The sequence below is a fragment of the Gouania willdenowi genome, chromosome 10, assembly GCF_900634775.1.
Source record: "Gouania willdenowi chromosome 10, fGouWil2.1, whole genome shotgun sequence".
NCBI classification, from domain to species: domain Eukaryota; kingdom Metazoa; phylum Chordata; class Actinopteri; order Blenniiformes; family Gobiesocidae; genus Gouania; species Gouania willdenowi.
Window position 1 is genome coordinate 14117606 of NC_041053.1, and position 12441 is coordinate 14130046.

Consider the following 12441-nt stretch of genomic DNA (forward strand, 5'->3'; position numbering starts at 1 on the left):
ATGATGAGAGAGGATTTTTTTCCATTTTACAAACTGATATAGAACCAGTATATTGATCCGGATCCCATCCTAAATGTAATGGAATTTTCCATAGCGTAATATCTATCTTTGGTTAACATTTTCTCAAAATCCATTTCGTAATTTTGATTAATTCTTACAGCAAAATGTAGTTTAGGGTCAAAACATTCTATTTCCAAAGCTCTAATAGTATGCAACACACCGTTTGTGTCAGTAGTCTTTGATCAGCTTTTTAAATCAAAACTAGCATTAGGAACGCCTGCTAATAACCCACTCTCTGCAAATCTACAATATGTCTGTGTGAAATGATGGTGGGACTGCTGCAGCAACCACAGAGAAAAGCACCTGTTGGAAACATTGTCTAGAACCTCTTCATGATAGTGTAAAATATGCCAAACTTCCTCTATAAAAGCCAGGATTGTTCCTAGAACAAGTGCTGCATACAAATTCAGATGAAATTGACTTGTTTGGGCTCCGTTTCGAAAGCGAGGTTTGGGCAGAAAGCTGTCCTGTTGGATGACAACATATTGGCAAGTGTGATGGCCCAAGGTTTGTCTGATGGAGTGTTTCAGCCAGTGGAAAAGGAAACAGAACGGTGTTGTGACCGATGAGTTAGAGGCTCATATGTAGAAGTAGGCTCAGAGTTAACAAACCATGAGAAGATGACATTTTTAGGGTTTAAATATTATTCAGTAACCTTGTTCTGACACTGTGTTAGGAATGCAGACCTGGTAATTGGACAGTTGGAAATGATCTACACAACATTTTGGAGGCAGCAGGACATGTAATTACTTTGACCTTTTTGTGATTCGCTTAATGTTTTTGTGCTAATACGGAAGGAAACAAAACCAAATGAGCAATCATAAAACAATATAGACTCCATAAACCTTCTGGTTATTTACAGTAATTATCAGTACAGTGTGACTACAGGGTTGGGGTCAATTACATTTTACAGTGATTGGCATTAATTTCCAATTACAATTAAATTTACAAATATTATTTTCCCCCTGAACGTCAATTAGAAATACATTCTCAATTACTAAATTAAAATTAAAATAATAACAGTTGCCTTTGATAAATAACCTAATAAAACCTAACCTTCCTCGTGTGTTAGCTTTCTGGGTAATACTTTACATGAAGTTATATACATACTGTAAGGCTGACATTATCTGTCATTAGGGCTGGGCGATTTTGCCTAAAAGAAAATCTCCAATTTTTTTAAAGAAAAATTCACATTTCAATTCAATTTTCAAATTATTTTTTTTTTCAATGCACTTAAAAATGACTGCAGACATCAGATATATTGTCAAAGGTGCAACTTTATTGCATAGAAAATAAAAAGTAAATGAGGTTCTGTCATTCAACAAGTTCAAGCTCTAACCCAAGATTAGGTAGGGTTAGGGGTTAGGGTTAGGTAGGGTTAGGGAGGGTTAGGTAGGGTTAGGTAGGGTTAGGGTTAGGTAGGGTTAGGTAGGGTTAGGGTTAGGTAGGGTTAGGGAGGGTTAGGTAGGGTTAGGTAGGGTTAGGGTTAGGTAGGGTTAGGGAGGGTTAGGTAGGGTTAGGTAGGGTTAGGGTTAGGTAGGGTTAGGGGTTAGGGTTAGGGGTTAGGGTTAGGTTAGGGTTAGGGGTTAGGTAGGGTTAGGGGTTAGGGTTAGGTAGGGTTAGGGGTTAGGGTTAGGTTAGGGTTAGGGTTAGGGTTAGGTAGGGTTAGGGGTTAGGGTTAGGTTAGGGTTAGGGGTTAGGTAGGGTTAGGGGTTAGGGTTAGGGGTTAGGGTTAGGTTAGGGTTAGGGTTAGGGGTTAGGTTGGGTAAGTGTTAGATAGTGTTAGGGGTTAGGTAGGGTTCGGGGTTAGGTTGGGTAAGTGTTAGATAGTGTTAGGGGTTAGGTAGGGTTAGGGGTTAGGTTGGGTAAGTGTTAGATAGTGTTAGGGGTTAGGTAGGGTTAGGGGTTAGGTTGGGTAGGGTAACAAAGGTTTAGGGATTAGAGTAATGAATGACACTTCATGACAGCCTTCATGACACCTTAATCATGCTAATGACAGGTGTCTGGTCATAATAATGACAGCTTAATGTCAGCATTTATGTATAAAACTTCAAGTAAAGTGTTACCCATTTTTCAGTTACAATTACTTCTTGAATTATCCATGTTCAATTCCAATTAAATTACAATAACGGCAACCAACATTTTTTTCCAATTACAATTTAACTTACAAATATTATTTTTCCCCCTTAAAGTCAATTAGGAATACGTTCTCAATTACTAAAGTTCAATTACAATTATTAACAATTACTGACCCTTTAATAAATAGCCGTCTTGTGTTAGCTTTCTGGGTAACACTTTACTTGAAGTTTTATACATTATTAAGGGTGACTACGCTGTCATTAGCATGAAAAAGGTGTCATAAAGGCTGTCATTAGGTGTCGTTCACTAATGTATGACACCTTTGGAGCTATGTTGGTATTTTTTGGGTTAGATGGAGGGATCTATTGGGGTTAGGTAGGGTTAGGGTAACAAAGGTTTAGGGTTAGGGTAATGAACGACATATAATGACAGCCTTCATGACACCTTATTCATGCTAATGACAGATAATGACAGCCTTATGTATAAAACTTCTTATGATAACGCATCAATTTTTGACTTATGTCTTAAATCAGTTGGAAAAAAAAAAACACTCAAAAATATTATTATTATTCATCATCTAATTTCTTGGTCACATGGTTATGCTTGCTTATCATGAAAATATTGTTATTAGTCTTTTTGGTTTCTGTCAGTATACCTCTCGATTTCATTTTTTATATATATATATATATATATATATATATATATATATATATATATATATATATATATAGTAAAATGATTCTTAAGAGAACTGACAGGTAAACTTGTTATGAAGCATATTTTATTAACTGTTATCTACACATTTGTACACCATAGAACTGTAACATAATTCTACTGGTTTCCATTGAATTAAATTCTAATTTACAGTTTTTATAGAATTTCTATTAATTACAATGTTAGTTAACAATGTTAGTTAACTCAATTGTGAACAACAGCAATGTATTGTTTTCCAATTCCAATTAAAACTATAAATATATCATAATTGTAATGAATTGTCAAATAAGAGATTACAATTATAATTGACCCCAACCCTGTGGGACACCACATAAGCACACATGCTGACAGTTAATTTATATAAGGGTATTTACTGGTTAAGTGCAGAGGTCACATACGTCCACTTAAAGTCTACATTTGGTTCTTTTCATACACAGGCGCAGCATTAATGTAGAGAAGAAAGCTTGTGCTATACAGTAATCCCTTGGTTGGAGCCGCTCTGGCTCTCCTGATGATTCAGAGGCTTTTAACCCGACGTCAGAAATACGCAATAAAGTGTCGGAATCCTTCATAAAAGCAAAAGTTGTAATCAATGTTGCGTGATCAACCCATCGCAGTGAGCACGAGCACTAGACGCAGACACACACTCACACAGTTGTGTTTATGTGCATCAAATCCTGCTGTGACGATGGAGGGGATTACTCTCATGCCACACACAGATGCATATTATGCACTAAGCATGTGTGTGCATGACTTTCATGGTGTGATACCATAACCTCTTTAATAGAAACCAATTCATGCACACTTCAGTGAATAAGTCATCGTCCTTTGATATGTACAGGAATATGTCAGTATGTGTAATCTATGACTTTTGCTTTGTACTTGAGTTTGCAGTGTGGTGCCAGCTTCCCTATAGTTTTTGGGTCCCCGTCCCCCCCCACCCCCATACCCCTTATAGTTCATGGTCCTTAAATGAGCTTTCTTGAAATAAAGTATAATCCCTGGACAAGCAGAGTGGAAACAACGTTATCAATGAGTGTACAGACTTCACAACATAACACCAGTGAAACTGCACGCACACATACCAATATCATTTTTTTTTTTTCTTCTTCTTCTCCTTCCATCGCTTACCTTCTCCTATCCTCCCCTTTGGTCCACATGCTTCACTCTCTCCAATAGTCCCTTAGTCCTCAGCAGCAGCAGCAGCAGCAGCAGCAGCAGCAGCGCTCTCCTCCGATGCCTTACCACTCTCTATCTCTTCCTCCGTCTCACACTGTCGCTGCTGATCCTTGCCTGCTAGTGAAACCCACTGATCCCCCCCCACTACACACTCTCTCTCTCTCTCTCTCTCTCTCTCTCTCTCTCTCTCCCTCTCTCTCTCCTCCTTCTCCTTCTTTATGTCTCTTCCAGATCGATCCGTCTAAATTTCCACCTGCTGCAGTTTTCACTTCCTCTGTCAAATACCTTCACTTTATTTTGGTCTTCCCTACAGTTGCTGCATCCTTTCTTGTATTTGTGCTCCATCCGTGTCTCCCCTGGTGGTTAATCCCATCCAACATCCTGGATTTCTGTTCATGTGTGAAAGTTTTTGGCAAAGAGTATCGTATCTGGGAGTCAAGCCAGGCCACCAAGCACAGAAATGCTCACTCTTGTCTCTAATGCTCAGTTTATTTATACCTATGCCTGACTTGCCTTGGCCTGTCTCGCCCTGATGTGCTGTCCTTTCATCTCACTATTTTCTTCTCTCCTTTTGTCCCGTTTTAGTCTTCTCATGTGAAACTTTCTTTGATAAATTCCTGCTACCCACAACGATTTTCAAAAATATGTATTGTTTGTTTGTTTTCTTGGTTATTGGCGTGTTGCATCAAACTTGTATAGGTGCATATCGCCACCTACTGTAATGAAGTGTGTAAACTCAACAGAACTTCCCAATGTCTTCCTCAGAAGGGAGTCCCCCATTAACGGATGTACACTCCAAAATATGTATTATTTTCAGGATGACAGTCAATATGCTACTACTCAATAGAATATGCGCATTTCCTGAAGAAAAAGCAGGTGCTGGCCCGCGTCGCACTGCATTAGCTTGGCATCAGCTGGCATTAGCATTAGTGTTAGCATTAACTTATTATTAGCTACAGTAGCATTATAATTAACTAACATTATTAGTGTTAACATTAGCATTAGCATTAGCCAAGCATTAGCACAACTTTAGCATTACCTTAGTACGAGCTAGAATTAGCATTAATATAGCATTAGCATTCAGCAACAGCACTAAGCTAGCATTAGCAATATGTAGGGGTGTCACTTTAACCCGTTAATTGCGATTAATTCATTACAGGAAAAATGTACGCACTAAAAAAAATTTAGCGCATTAATCGCTTCTTCTTTTTTGCACTGCAAACAGCAAACAAAACCTTACTCATTGCACGCGTTCCCGGTATACCATTAAATACTGATGCACTGGATACAATGGTAGAAGCTGAGGAGTCTGAGGAGTCTTTGAGCGCATTCATTTTAGTTAAAATTTAAAAAAAAGAATTAAAAAAACACCGGATGGAAAACTAAAGTTGTGTCCAAATTGTGCAAGAAAGTTTGTTGCAGCTAACACGGACAGCAGTCCTTTGCACGGCACACTAGACCGAGTGGTTAGGACCAGTTACGTGCCGTGACCACTAGGTTTGGGTAGGTATGTTGCAAATTGAGACCACCAATGACAATTTCATATGTTTCTGCTGGCAAGTGTTAATCAAACAAAATCAACATCGTAAAACACCTGGATCAATTCACTAATGCACTGTGAACGTACATATAGCATTTAGCATCGCACGGTTACGTCCAAAGGCAGCGTGACAAATGAACAAAGTCAGTGGATAAATAACTATAGTGGGCATAGTGTAGAGTATGTGGATGGGGTATGTGGATGGGGCTACTACTGCTACTAGAAGTGACTTAATTTTGTGATTTGATGTGCTAATTTACAGCACTGTGATTGATGGGCCTGTGTTATTTATTATATATTATCTGAAGGAGAGAAAAAACAAAACGTCCAGTAATCTTGAATTGTATTGCTCAGAAAATTGTTCTTACTGTTTATGATGTGCTAACTTATAGCACTATATATGGACCTGATGTTTTATTTCATTTCTATTTTCTATTATTTGGAGTACACATCAATATTTCCCCTGATGGTCTAAACTAACGGTGTCAGCAGCCTTTTATAGTCTCACATACAGAGGAATGGAAATGTTCCAAGTCTGTTAAAAACAATAAATGTCTTTGTAAAACCACTTTGTTATACATCATTCTTTCGATCTGCCACAATAATGTAATTGCGATGAAAATACCTCAAATTGAGGGCGTTTCTCAGCAATTTTTAGGTGGGATTAAAAAAGAAATTAGTTAGATTAATTAATCACAGAGCATATTTAATTAATTGTACAATATATTTAATCTGTTGACAGCACTAGCAATCTGTGTTATGTTCAGGATGACAGCCAAAATGCTACTGCACATAGAATTAATGACATTTTATTTAATCTCTGAACCTTAATTACAACTGAATATAGCATTTTATTCAGGGTTAGGGTAAAGGTTCCGGTTAGGCAAATAACTTCCAATTGAAATTGGCCACATCAGCTTGAAATCCATATGTAGCACTGAAACAAGAATAATAGATTCATTCACGTAATTCTTCACGATCCCCACTGACACTGGGCTGTCTGATGAGTGTGCTTAAAGAGTAGCTAATAAAGTAGTTCTGTTGATCTATTATTTTCCAATGTTAGTCAAAGTGTTTCATTTTGGAATATTTTGTCGTAAAAATGTAAGAGTGATTGCCCATTGTGGGGTGAAACCCCGGATGTTTGTGACGTTTTGGTGGCTTCTTATGTCGCGAACCTGCACTGTTAGCCCCGCCCCTTCTACAAAAACTAACACCTGTCAACTCTGCAACCCGTGGTGAGTCGGTTAGATTGAGATATTTGTAAACAGAGAGGTATAGTGAGTAATACGTCGCTAGTTAGCATAGCATAGATTGTTCTTTGGAGATTTTATGAACAAGAAGAAAAAGAAAAAACTTTCTTCAATAAGCGTTTTTTATCACGCTTACCAAATCATCTACATTCTGTCTCCACACCCTCTCTCTCTCTCTCTCTCTCTTTCTCTCTCTCTCTCTCTCTCTCTCTCTCTCTCTCTCTCTCTCTCTCTCTCTCTCTCTCTCTCTCTCTCTCTCTCTCTCTCTTTAGTCCGACAGTGAATGAGTCATTTAGATAAATGGAAGAGAGAATAAGCTTTAGCACTGTGTGACATCAGTTTGTAATTAAGCCTAATGATGAATGCTCAGTGTTTCAAATCTGGCAGAAATTATGCTTTTGCAAATTAATATCCTTCTTTGTCATGTAGTTGGAATATCAAACAGGTTTTACTTTGGTTTGCTTTCATGGGAAAGTTGGTCAGAAAGCGTTGCTCTGTTAGGAGTTGTTTAAACCATCTAAAGTTTAGACTTTCGTTTCCATTACAGGTTTTTGCAAAATAAAAGCCACATCTCTAAATGCCGACAAAGTAAAAGTATAATTGCACTTTGAATGTGTTTCCATTGAAGGTTGTTTTGGAGTCTCGTAACTCTAGTGAAATCTCATCCCACGAGACTTATAACGGTGCATTCCTTTGTTGTTTGCTGGCTAATGTGGCAGTAATAATTATTAAGTATAAAGAAGTGTCTCGCCTCCTCTTCTGTCTTCACGTACCGAGCCATGTTTTCTAGAAGAGAAGTGGTCATGTGACCCAGTGTGTCATGTCATGTGGCCATGTACGTCACGTTCTTTAACGTGTATTTGTGGAAAAAGTGTTTCCATGGCATTTCCAAGGGTAAAGGAAACCCAGCTCCTGACAACTTTGCTTGTTTTCTTTTCTTTTTACCAAAATTGTATTTTGTCTTGTAAATTATTTTGTCTTAATTTACTCCATCCAATAAAACCACAGCTGTGACTCACTGATCTCATTTAGAGGTAATGGTTTGCTGTGAATAAGCCTCAACAACCTAATGCACACATTTACAGCTTTTGGTAGGATTGATGGTAAATTATTGGGATAAAGTGCTGTGGTTTGTTTGTATTCACATCCTTAATAATGCAGCATCCACACAATAGTCCCTCTTGGTTCTTCCTCTGTCACAGCATAACTGGTGATATATGTGTCACTGCCGATGGTGGCCTCACCTTGGCTTTGTTTCACTTGACCTCTGGAGAAATGAGAAAATGCTGTGTGTGTGTGTGCCCGCACGCATGTGTGTGCATTAGTGTAAATGCAACAGTGCATATTACATAAGCAAACATGCAGCCATGCAACACACAAGCTCTGCAAACATCGTGCATGTGCTGAGACCATGCAATTCTAGTCTGACATCAAATAGTATCTCCAGTGCTGAGCTCATGTTTGCATTAAAGAGTCCATTATATCATAACCAGGGGTGCACATAAGTGGTGTGTAATGATGATTGATACAACGTGTGTGTGCATTTAATGCGAAGGTCAGCGTTGAAACATGTCATATCACACTGGCTCAACAAACGACCTGCACAGACTCATGAGAACTATTCAATGCAAAACACCATTCGATATCCACAACAATCATACAAACTTTTAATTCTTCAAGTGATAGAAGCTGGGTTTCCATTACCAGTGGAAACGTGCAAAATGTAAATAACACAATCAAAACTGGTGATGTAAACACCTGAATTTAGAAAAAACACTCAAATATTACTAAAGAGGTTCGACCCTTTTTTGAGGAGGAATTTCAGATGTTTCAATATTAAAACGTGTCACAAAAGCACTATGAAAACACCTTTACCGCAAATACAGGTCACATGATAATTTCTCTCTGAGAAAACATGCTAACAAAAAAGGAGACTGGGACATTTCTTAGCATTCTACTTAAAAATGATTACTGCCACATTAGACGTGAAACAATAAAGAAATACAAAGTGCTATAAGGAGGTTTTGAGCGTCCGTCTTTCTGCAGCGTCTCGCCAGATGAGATTTCACAGGAGTTACGAGGCTCCAGCCCAAAGCAACGTTCAATGGAAACACAATCAAAGCGTAATTATACTTTGTCAGCATTTAGAAATATCGCTTTTATTTTGCGAAAATCTGTAGTGGAAACCCAGCTAAAGAGAACGATTGTTCGATATCCTAGATTCCCAAAGTGGGGTATGGGTAGCCCAAGGGGTATGCAAATAATCACAGGGGGTTTGTGAATAAAATTAAAAAACAGTGTGACAACATCAAAAATAACACAAAATAACACATTCTCAAACCATGGCGCTTCAATTCTGAAATACAAGGTGCATTTCACAATAAGTAGATTTAAATCCCCAGTGCTTGGACATTTGCTCAGCAAAAAAGAGACATTTACATGTTTTACATAATGAAACCAATATATCGTACAAAGTACAACCAGCTGTGGGCAAATGTCTTTTGATCAAATTACGGTAACTCATAAGTTTAATCACTGTTTTATTCGACAAATACATGCAAATATCTAGTTTGAAAAAATACAAACATTATTTGGGTTTCCATTACCAGTGGAATTGTGCAAAATCTAAATAGTGTAATTAAAAATAGTGATGGAAACACCTGAATTTCGAAAAAGCAGTCAAATATCGCTAAACAGTTATGAGGCTTTCATGAGGAGGAATTTCAGATGTTTCAATATTGAAATGTGTCGCAAAAGTGCCATGGAAACACTTTTTACGCAAATACATGTCACAGCACTTGACGTACCTGGTCACATGACCACTGCTCTCCGAGAAAACATGGCTCGGTACTTGTGGAGGGAAGAGGAGACCAAGACATTTCTTTGCATTATACTTAAAAATGATTACTGCCACATGAGACGTGAAACATCAAAGGAATACGGAGTATTATATGGCAGTTCGGAACCATGTACGAGGCTCCAAAAACAACCTTGTTAATGGAAACACGTTCAAAGCGCAATTATACTTTGTCGACATTTAGAAATATCACTTGAAAACCCAGCCAATGTTTGGTTTGCGTGTCATTGTTAAACCTCATTTTCACTTTTCTTTAACATCAGGCTTTTTATTTTCCAAACTGTTGTTGACAGGGAACCTGAGTCCAATAAGACAGACAAGGCAAGTAATATGCAACAAACTCAACACCTGAACGTGCTGTCACAGCTAAAGCTGAACAACAGACAAACTAAAAGCCCAGACTAGTGGTGACACCGACTCACACAGCTGGTGGGCAGGTGTGATTAAACGACAACAGAAAGTACGAACATGTGCTCAGCACGCACTTGCTAATGCTTCAAGCCACATAAAGTGAGAACATAAACTCACACTCCCTTAGCAACTCACACAGAACAGAACAGGGAGATACAGAGAGAAAGAGAGGGAGTCTGTACTCATAATATATAAGAGCAGTGGTTCCCAAACTTTTTGTGCCCAAGGTTCACCAAAGGACAAGTAAAAATATGAAGGCACATCTATTGTGCAAAATAGTCTTTATAACACGTGTTATCACTCATTATGTACAGTATCTGTAAATGTGCATAGGTATTTACTAATGCCATATAAAATGTGACAAAGACAACTACAATACTCATGAAATAAGGGTTAGGATTAAATGAAAAAAATAAAAAATATGTATAGAGTTTGCCTCTGTATTATGAAATGAGTGCATACTAAGTAGTAAATAAAAAAGAATTATTTTTGTGTAGTTGTATATTGCAATAAATGTATGGCTGTCACAAAATCCCACGGCACACCCAGACTTGCCTCATGGCACACCAGTGTGCCGCTGCACACCGTTTGGGAACCACTGCTTTAGATCTCACACCAGAGCCTGATCCTGTTTCCTAGAGCCTTGGTTTCCAAAGTGGGGAACGACTAGTCCCAGAGTCACGCAAATTGTCATTGTCATGGGGGTACGTGAATAAAGATTAAAAACACTGTGACAACATTGGAAACTAGAATATAAATAGAGCAGCAGTCAGGAGCCTCCATGCATTGCCGCAAATTACACATGGCTTCTGTAAGACTATTCAATTCAATTCAACTCAACTGTATTTACTTAGTGCAAAATACAACAAAGTCATCTCAAAGCGTTGGACACAATATAAAATCCATAGTAAGAAAGAAAGAACCCAACAAGATCCACATGAACAAGCATTTAGCGACAGTGGGAAGAAAAAAAACTCCCTATTTTTCATAGGAAGAAATCTCCAGCAGAACCAGGTTCAGAGGTGGCAGCCATCCGCTTTGACTGGGTTAGTGAACAGAAGGGCAAACAGAATAGGATAGAAGGATAGACCATCCAGGTGTCCCAGACTCGTTGAGCCGTGAACCGTTGATCAGTCCATCCAAGTGTCCCAGACTACCCTCTAGTGGTGAGAAAATTCCTTACATGGCCAGTCGCCCATTTTCACTGGATGCGTAACTGATCCATATCTGCTTCATAACAGCAACAGAACTGATACATTTTGATTAAAGTCAATGTTCCAATTTCCACTGCATGCGTATGCGATCCAGCACAGCTGTGTAACTGCTCCATCATGCCGGAGCCCTCAACAACCAATGAGCAGCCTTTCTATTGTTGCTAGACACCAGAGCTGTGCTGCATGACTTCAGCAACGTTAAGCATGTGTGGGACAGGAAGTAGTGCACAAAGACATAAATATTGGAAACTTCTCTCAGTGTCAAAACAAGCGGAGCTCAACTGGTGTTTTTTTTACACTGTGAAACTGAGAATACAAACTAGGCACTTCAGAGCACACAACAATAATCATCACAGTCGTTGTATACAGTTGGTATCCATGTCACATTGCACACCTAAAAGAAAGGGAATAACACATCACTTAATTTCGCCTACCGAGGGTGCAAAACGTCTAGAGCCTCCGACTTTCAGTCTTAACAGAGAATACAATGACAGGTTTAGAAAATAACTTCAATAACATAAAACGAAAACTGTGAAAAAATAAATAAATAAATGCATACCTTCAACTTAAAAGACACACGCGTGTGGGCTTCCTGTGAGCAGAGAAAGTTTGCCGTGTGACGACAAACTCCTTGACCTATATATATATATATATATATATACACGCGATTCGGGCACACGTGAGTATTAAATTGGTGTTCAAGGCGGATCGTTTTTCATCCATTTTCTGACCCACTTGCTGCTTTTCATGGTGGCGGGGGTCTGCTGGTGCCTATCACCAACTTTCTTCAGGTTCTACACCCTGGACAGGTCGGCAGTGGATTGTATTTCACATATACAGTAAATATTACACTTACCCATGCTTGAATCACAATAATGTCCATAAAAGCGGAAGATCTACAGGGCAGGACAGAGTGGATTTCCTTCTCTAAGAACACAAAACAAGTGTTTTTATGGGTGTGTGCTTTTTTTTGTGTTGACTACATTATTTATTTATTTATTCATATATTATTCCTCAACAGGATAGGTAAAAGTCAGAGAAAAACTGTATAAGACATTACATGATTATGTTTTTTAAGTGTGCAGAAGTAGGGGTTACATGTTCTATTTGTATAAAATGATTACATCTCTTTGC

At 38.4% G+C, this 12441-nt stretch overlaps 2 protein-coding genes across 5 annotated transcripts in view; one reads left to right on the forward strand and one right to left on the reverse strand.

Annotated features, from left to right (window-relative positions):
* insyn2b (inhibitory synaptic factor family member 2B) overlaps positions 1 to 4178 on the reverse strand; it is a 33656-nt gene extending 29478 nt beyond the window's left edge. For both annotated transcript variants that reach the window (XM_028459362.1, XM_028459361.1), the window contains exon 1: positions 3985 to 4178. The gene's annotated coding sequence lies outside the window, so the exon portion shown is untranslated. The remainder of the gene's footprint in view (positions 1 to 3984) is intronic.
* Positions 1 to 12441, forward strand: part of dock2 (dedicator of cytokinesis 2) — a 223951-nt gene that overhangs the window by 150508 nt on the left and 61002 nt on the right. The window lies entirely within an intron of this gene.